Here is an 8499-nt window from a genome sequence, read left to right as displayed (position 1 = left end):
AAAGTTTAAAAAATATCTTAATGGTTTATTTATATTTTATTTATATTTACAGTAAAAATGTCGATTGTCTATAAGGGATAATGTTAATTTTATCAACTTTAAACTTAAATAACTCTTAAATAACTTCAAAATTTTACAGAGTATTTTTAATTTAATTTAGAAACAATTTACAGCACTTTCTGAATATATTTGAAATACCTCCAATACATCCTTAATTACAATAACTTTTAAACCAGTAAGAGAATTGTGCTGAAATTTTACACAGATACGTGTATCTTAAACGTAATAATAGAACAATCTATAAAATTTTTAGATTTTTGGTAATGCTTTGAGATGTCACCCATACATCCTTAAGTACAAATGTTTTTCGGAATTGTAATTAAAGTCGTTCAATTACAAATACATTTTGAAATTGTAATTAAACTCGAATTTTATTACAATTAAAAAAGTAAAAAAAGTAATTATTATTTACATTTTCTTAAATTACAAATTTTACAACCTGGATTTACATTTTTTTTTTGTGTTTGAGTGTTTTAGGGTAAATTCTGAAAGTGGTTTCCATTGACTTCTTGACAGTATGCCAATCTTTGATAGAACGCAGAAATAGCTCTACGATTTGATTCAGCAGGTATCAAGGCTGCTTCATCCCTTATTTGCTGCCTCAATTCTTGGATATTTTGAGATTTTGTTTCGCAAACCTTACTCTTCAGATAGCCCCAAAAATAATAATCAAGAGGAGTTAGATCTGGTGACTCCTAGGTGGCCAACTTTCCCCACCCTCATTTCGGTTTCTTCTTCCTATCCACCTTTGCGGGAAAACTTCATTTAAAATTCGACGTAGCCCTGCACCAAAATGAGGCGGAGCTCCATCATGCTGAAACCATATTTGCTCAAAGTTATTTGGAAAAATATTTTGTATGGCTGGAATTATTTCATCTACAAGTAATCTACAAGTAATCTCTCGTACCTATGAGCATTGAGGTTTTCCTTAAAAAAAAATGGCCCTATCACATAAGCATCTATCATGCCGCACCATACATTTATTTTTTGTGGGTATTGTGTATGACTTTCCCGCACCCAATTCGGATTTTCATCTGACCAGAGACGAAAATTTTGATTATTAACCTCTCCCGTCAATGTAAAGGTTGCCTCGTCTGTGAAAACAATTTGATAAGGAAAGTTGGGCGAAGCATCTATTAGGTCCATCATTCTTCCACAGAAGCGTATATGACGCTCATCATCTCCGTCTTGCAATTCTTGAACGTATTGCAGTTTGTATGGATGTAATTTATTTTTTCTTAAAATTCTGTGTACGGACATGGGAGCAATGTCGTGAGCTTGAGCTGCTCTATTAACAGACGTATGGGGATTTTCAATAAAAGTCTGTAGAACATCAAGTTGTTTGTCGTTATTAGTTGCAGACGATGGCCTGCCAGACCTAAAGCGACTTTTTACACTACCAGTTTCTTGAAAACGTCGTACAGTTTTCAAAACAGTGGATTTACTAATTTGACGATTCGGATAGGGGAGACCGGGGCCTAACCGTCAGTTTTTTTTCGGTGCCGATTTTTAACAAAAAAATAAATAATTTTAGTTAAATGTGGTATACCACTGTAAAGAGTGAACCTTTAGCTACAAAATTTATATAGGAAATTTTTATCTACGTCGCTTTGTTTAACCGGTATAGAGCAAAAACGACAACGGTGGAAAAATTGAAATCTCAAAAATGCCGGGGTTTAACCGTCACACTGCATTTTCAATACATATACGTACATCTAATCCTGAAAAATGATAGGATACATCTTAATAATTGTTTTTTAAGAGAAAAATATAAAAATTTATTCAAAATTTTTATGCGAAACATTATTAAAAAATAGTTACGAGGGTTCCTCTTTCCGCAGAAGTCACTCGCCCGACTTGTTTCACTCCTCGACGTCCGATGACTCTATTCGGTGTCTGAACGGTTGTAATTCCCGTCTCATCCATATTCCATATGCAGTGAGCCTGGAAATGCCCGAGAATGCCTTGAAAATGCACCCGGACTGCTTACTGACGGATTAACCCCAAACACAAGTTTCAGGTTTGATCGCCCACGAAATATTAGACATCAACAATAATGAAAAAACTACACTGGATTCGTGTTCAGCATGCATTACTCTTTATAATCACGTTCCTCGAGATTTGGAGAGCAAATATTATTGCAAATATTACAAAATTTCCACGCGCAGAAAATGTAACTTTCACCTTCCGAAAACACGTTTGCCCTCGTAAAAATCATAACACGGCAGGTAACCTGCCGAAACTCCGTTGGTCACATGGGTACCATAAGCAGCGTTTACAATGTTAATAGCGAGTTCGCACAATATACAGGTTCCGAGATATTTGATTTGACGGTTCAACCCCGGCGACGGTTAGGCCCCGGTCTCCCCTACGTGTTATTAAATAATCGAACGACATCAGTGAACGATCGTTCATTATCACCCTATCCGCGCATCATTAGGATAGTGATTCTTTCACGCTCCGATAATTCGTTAGCCATTTTTAGCCAAACGTTTAATTTTTAATTTATTAATTTGCGAATTAAAAAGACAAAAGTCTTCGGCAGAAGCAGAGAGCGCTCTAGGACGCTATCACCCTACCCACGTGATTATGCGCGAGAAAAGAACACTGAACATCTTGGCGCTTGCGTTTTATACCCTCTCGGAGTGTTGATTTAGTGGGAGAGGGTCAGCGCGAGGGTGGGGGAGGGAGAGGGCGATTAGGCAATTGGAGGATCCCACTCTTCCTAAGAGGGTCCAATAGCAGTCTCCAATGACCCAATCGCCTTTTCCCTCTCCCTCCCCTCGCGCTGACCCTCTCCCACTCCCCCTTTCCCCATAGGATAGGAAGACCGAAGAAGGAACCAAAATGCGGGAAGAAAGGATTGGCCACCTCGGTCTAACACTCCTCTTGATTATTACTTTTGGGTAATGCTGAGGCCCTCCCCCCCCCCAGCGATACTAGAACTTTCAAGCTCCATAACTTGAAAAGTATTTAATAAAAAAATACTTTATTATAGTGTTTTGAAAAGCTCTCGAGGTAAGCGATAAGAATATGCAATCAAAAATAGAGGTTTCTATTTAAAAATTTTAAAGTAATTTTTACCTGGCATTAACAAAGTTATTTGTAGTCAAATTAATATTACTATTTAATGTGTTACTTGAAACCCTACAACTTTTGTCTGAAACATTTTTTTCTAAAATGCGTAGTTTTCGAAATATTTAGGGGTTGCCATACTTTTGGTAAACCCGGTATATTGTCGAAGTAATTCGTGATCTTCGATTTTGCTGTTTCTATTTTAGGAAATAAACAAAAAGAAAGATCCGGGTTTTTATTCGGTCCTGACATGCATTCTGGTACGCTGCAATAAACTCTGCTTCTTTTTGTTTGTTGTTTGCCTCGAGAAAATCCGGCACTATTTTTTTTGTCACTGAAAGCTTGCTCAGTGTTATCACTTATCACATTTTGGCTATATATAGATTACAGCGACTTTCATTTACATATAACTAAATATATCAAGAAATTATTAATATGTGAAGTCAGGGCAGTAAGGGTCGGACGCAGATCCTTGTGCGTAAATTCAATATTTATTGATCCTCTTGGTACATTACTCTAAACAATATCCGTACGTTTCGGCTCTGAATCGAGCCATCTTCAGCAGAAGCGAAAGTTTGTCACGCGTTTCTCGTGCCGAAGGCGAGTTAACTGATTAATGTACCAAGAGGATCAATAAATATTGAATTTACGCACAAGGATCTGCGTCCGACCCTTACTGCCCTGACTTCACATATTTGAATCTCGAGGATCCTTATATTAATTTATTCAAGAAATTATTAGTTGCCAATGACACTGCCTGTGGTATTACGATCATACAACTCTCTTATTATTAGTTTTCACAACGGCCGACAGTTGACGCACCATTGAGTAAGCATCGCGAATAGCATCGTTGGGCATACAATTCGATTCGAATTTCGAGGGCCACAAAATAGGACAAAAACGTGTGTTTTTGACGTTACTCTTTCGAAAATCTGGAAAACGTTTAAAGATATTTGATTCAAATTTGGTATGCGTACATCTGGTATTATTTTTTTAGTACCGATAAAACATCTTTAGATTCACCAGGAGCATGCATCTTTGACATCTTGTATTTTGAAAACGAAGCAGTTTAGGATACATGTTTAGGGATCCACGACAGAACGTCTAAAAAATAATGTACCACGACAAAACGTACCACGGCAAAACGTCCCAAGACATAATGTACACTCGAAAAAATATCCCACGACAAAATACCCACGACAAAACAATCAAATAAATATACATGTCATTGTCGGTTCTATTACATCCATACAACAATCAAATAAGTTTCCTCGTCGACTGTACAGACGTTTGAATCTGTTTACAATAGCACATGCGTACATACTAACATACTAATATATGAACATTTCCACGCGTGGAAAGTTATAAACCCATGTGGCACCTCGTTTCGCGTGGAAGGTGTATGCGTGGAGGCAGTAGGTTTCGCCCTTATGAAAAAGTACACTCAACTTTGATGGTTAACACCCAAATTTGAGTGTTAACACTAAACTTACGCCCGAGAGTTAACACTCAAATTTGGGCGTAAGTTTAGTGTTTGTCATCAAAGTTAACTGTCAACACTTAAATTTAGGTGTAGATTGAGTGTTGACCATTAAGGTTTAGGTAAGTTGTGGGTTTAATCCTCAATGATGAGTGTATATTGGGAGTTTATTCTCAATGATAAGTGTAGGTTGGCGATTAAGCCTCAATGTTTAGTGTAGGTTGGAGATTGATCCTCATCGTTGGATGTTGGTTTGGTGTTAACAACAGGGTGTTAACCTTTAATGTTCTATGTCGATTTAATCAGTGTCGCCATGATCCCTTTATCGTTGGGTGTCGTTTAAATGTTATTGTGTTAATCTTCGTTATGTGTCAATTGACGTCTTGGTTTATTGGAAAAGTGTTTCAGATAAAAGTTGAAAGGTTTGAAGGGGGCCAATAGACGATCTTATTAGATTTTGGATCCAGGGCCTGTATTAAGCCCAATAGGGCCTAAGTCAAATTTTTTAAACGAAAACCCCTATTTTTTATTGTACCATCTTTCTTTATTAATTAATTTGAACAACTTTTGTTTGAAAAATTCTTTTATTTGCTTAATACTTTTTGAGATATTCAAGGAAAACTTGATAAATTTTTCAATATTTAGCTTGTGATATCTTGATGATTGTTTGCCAGAGAAAAAAGTGGTACAGAGGATTATTTAACTTAATTTTATTTAAAAAAAATGAACGCGTGGTCGTCACACGCGTTAGAAGTGAAACTTCTGAAGGCAAGGCTTTGCCATAACTTTTCTGAAATTAATACAAAAACAATACAATGGAATTAGTCACTCCAAGCCGCCCGCAACTCGAAAATGTAGTGTTACACGCAGTTCTCACTATATCCATCTCGCCAGTGCCGTACGCCTGATCGAATTTTCGTGACGCGTTTTCGAGTCGCAAATTCGAATTTACTTACCGATCCAAAAGAAGTTTCATTTCGTACGCCTATTGGTCGAATTTTCGTTACACTTTTGAGTTTCGTGTCGCAAAATCGAACTTACTACCGTGCCAAAAGAAGGAGCCGTCTCGCCAATACCGTGCGACTATTGGTCGAATTTTCGTTACATTTTTCGTGTCGCGAAATTCGTGTCGCTTTGCCGTGTCGCAAAATCGAACTTACCACCGTGCCAAAAGAAAGAGCCGTCTCGGCAATGCCGTACGTCTATTGGTCGAATTTTCGTTACACTTTTCGTGTCGCTTTTCCGTGTCGCAAAATCGAACTTACTACTGTGTCAAAAGAAGGAGTCGTCTCGCCAATGCCGTACGCCTATTGGTCGAATTTTCGTTACACTTTTCATGTCGCGAAATTCGTGTCGCTTTTCCGTGTCGCAAAATCGAACTTACTACTGTAGTATTGAAATGTATCGAGATGTGAGTATCGAGATGTGCGTTGTTGAATGTGCGTGTTGTCAAGAAGTGTGAGTTATGTTAGCGAAGACGTGTGTGTGCGTGTCGCGAGTCGCGCATGTCGCGATGCCGTGTTGCCATGCGAAGAAGCGAAGAATCTAGAGAGTCGATCGTCTTATGACAACAGAGTCGCTTGTCTTTTCGGAAGCAAGCGAGCGAAGGGCATTCGTTGCCCAGGCAGCAGTAACAGTGAAGCCTTTGCGTAGAGAAGTCGAGGAGTAACGTTTCGCGTCGTGTGTAGTTTCGAGTCGGAACGAGGCTTAGCCTCAGCGTTAATCGAGCGAGAGTGTTAATCTCAGTTCCTTCCTGTATTTTCTCATCCCATATTAAGCATTATATTAAACTGTTCTTATATCCTACAAACTTGGGGGCTCGTCCGGGATCGAGGAAGCCAGAACCAGGATTGAGAGAGAGATGAAACTAACTCCATTAGCGTGATCTGTGATCGTGTGATGTGCTCGTGAAACTGTACGATGAAGAGGGCTGACGATTTCTCAGCGCAAGCGTTAAAAGATAAGTGCAAGTCCTTAGGTTTGACTACAACCGGGACGAAAGCCGAGCTGTTTAGCAAGCTTATGGAAAAGGACCCGAACGGCACGTGGATTTTGGACAAAGATATACGAGACGATGCTGCCCGTGAAACCGATGTAGCCGCTGCTGGAGTGCCTTCCGGATCAATGCAGTGCGATCAACGTGAGTTAGAACTCGCGAGGAAACAAGCAGAGTTAGCCGAACGAGAACTCGCATTGGCGCGCAAGGAGATAGAGTTGCTACATCAACAGCGAAATCAGCCAGTGGACGGTCATTCGTCGAGAGCGTCGTCGGTAAACGAGTCAAGGCGGCCTAGAACGGACGTTCAAGCTATCGCAGATTTGCTAAGTCCCTTCCATGGAAACAACGACTGCTTCGAAACATGGGAACGGCAATTGCAATTATTGAAGACGACATACGAACTTGATGAAAGCGAAGCGAAAATTCTAGTGGGCAAGAGGCTGAAAAGCAAGGCGAGCGAGTGGTTCCATTCAAAGCCCGAATTTCTTCAGACGAATCTTGAAGATTTGTTAGCGCAGAACGATGTTCTCCCATCGACCGAGCAGAGTAGCTTTGCGAAAGAAATTTGAAGAACGTTCCTGGAAACGAGATGAAAGTTTCAGCGAGTACTTCCACGAGAAAATGATACTTGCGAATCGAGTACCCATCAGCCCAGAGGACATGGTGGACTATCTCATATACGGAATTCCGGACCCGACGCTTCGTGATCAGGCGCGCATTCAAAGATTTAATTCGGCAGCCTCATTACGAAAAGCGTTTGACAAAGTGATGTTGCGAGGAAAGACGGATAGCGGCGCAATCCCGAAGAACGGCGACCAGAAGCGATCTGCCAAGCCCAGCGACAAAGGAGGTGCAGCTACGACTACGACGCAGAAAGACAGCCATCAAAGAAGAAGATGCCATTCCTGTGGTGCAGCGACGCATCTCGCAGCAGAGTGCCCGACGAAAGAAAAAGGTGTAAAGTGTTTCGAGTGCCGTGAGTATGGACATGTGGCCGCGCAGTGTCCGAAAAAGCATACTCCGAAGGTCGTGCCGAAAGAAGTGTGTAGTGTGTCGAGACCCGTGAGTAAAAAATATCGAAAGGAAGTTGTAGTAAACGGATGCAAGACCACCGCGTTAATAGACACCGGTAGCGATTTGACTTTGATGCGAGAAGACAAATATAATAAATTAGGCTCACCGCCGTTTGAGCAAGGTGAAATACGTTTTCGTGGAGTAGGAGCGCCGAATAACACAACGTTAGGTAGATTTTCCGCGAATTTGGTTGTCGATAATAATAGATTCTCAATAGACATTTATGTAATTCCCGACGATCTTATGCAGCACGAATTATTGATCGGTGCGGATTTCTTAAATACCATAGATCTTAGAGCAAGAAAAGGAGAAGTAACGATTGCGAAAATAGAAAAAACGGTACAAGAGACTGTCGATGTTCCCGAAATCTTAAGTATTGATTACGACTGCAATATGAACGAAGTAGACGTATCAAATATTACGAATAAAGAGCATAGGCGCGAAGTTGAAAATTTAATTGAAGCATATAAGCCTGAAAAAACTCGCGACGTAGGCATTAAAATGACAATTGTAGTTAAGGATGATCAACCCGTGTATCAGCGACCGCGACGATTATCCAAAGCGGAAAAGGACGAAGTAAACGCGCATATTAAAGAATGATTGCGAGACAATATTATACAGCCATCATTATCTGAATACGCGAGTCCGGTAGTACTTGTTAAGAAAAAAAACGGCGCGACGCGATTATGTGTAGACTATAGAGAACTTAATAAGAAGATCGTAAAAGATCGATTTCCATTACCGCTTATCGAAGATCAAATAGATTCATTACAAGATGCCAAAGTTTTTACCACTCTTGATCTTAAGAACG

General features: G+C 39.9%; 1 pseudogene; it reads right to left on the bottom strand.

The window, feature by feature from the left end:
* Positions 1–825: 825 nt before the first annotated feature.
* On the bottom strand, positions 826–2539 carry LOC139782024 (uncharacterized; annotated as a pseudogene).
* Between the last annotated feature and the right edge of the window lie 5960 nt (positions 2540–8499).

This window comes from Temnothorax nylanderi, unplaced genomic scaffold (assembly GCF_030848795.1).
Source record: "Temnothorax nylanderi isolate EJ_2023f unplaced genomic scaffold, tnyl_v1.0 TNYL_tig0382_pilon, whole genome shotgun sequence".
NCBI lineage: Eukaryota > Metazoa > Arthropoda > Insecta > Hymenoptera > Formicidae > Temnothorax > Temnothorax nylanderi.
This window is presented reverse-complemented; position numbering and strand designations above follow the sequence as displayed.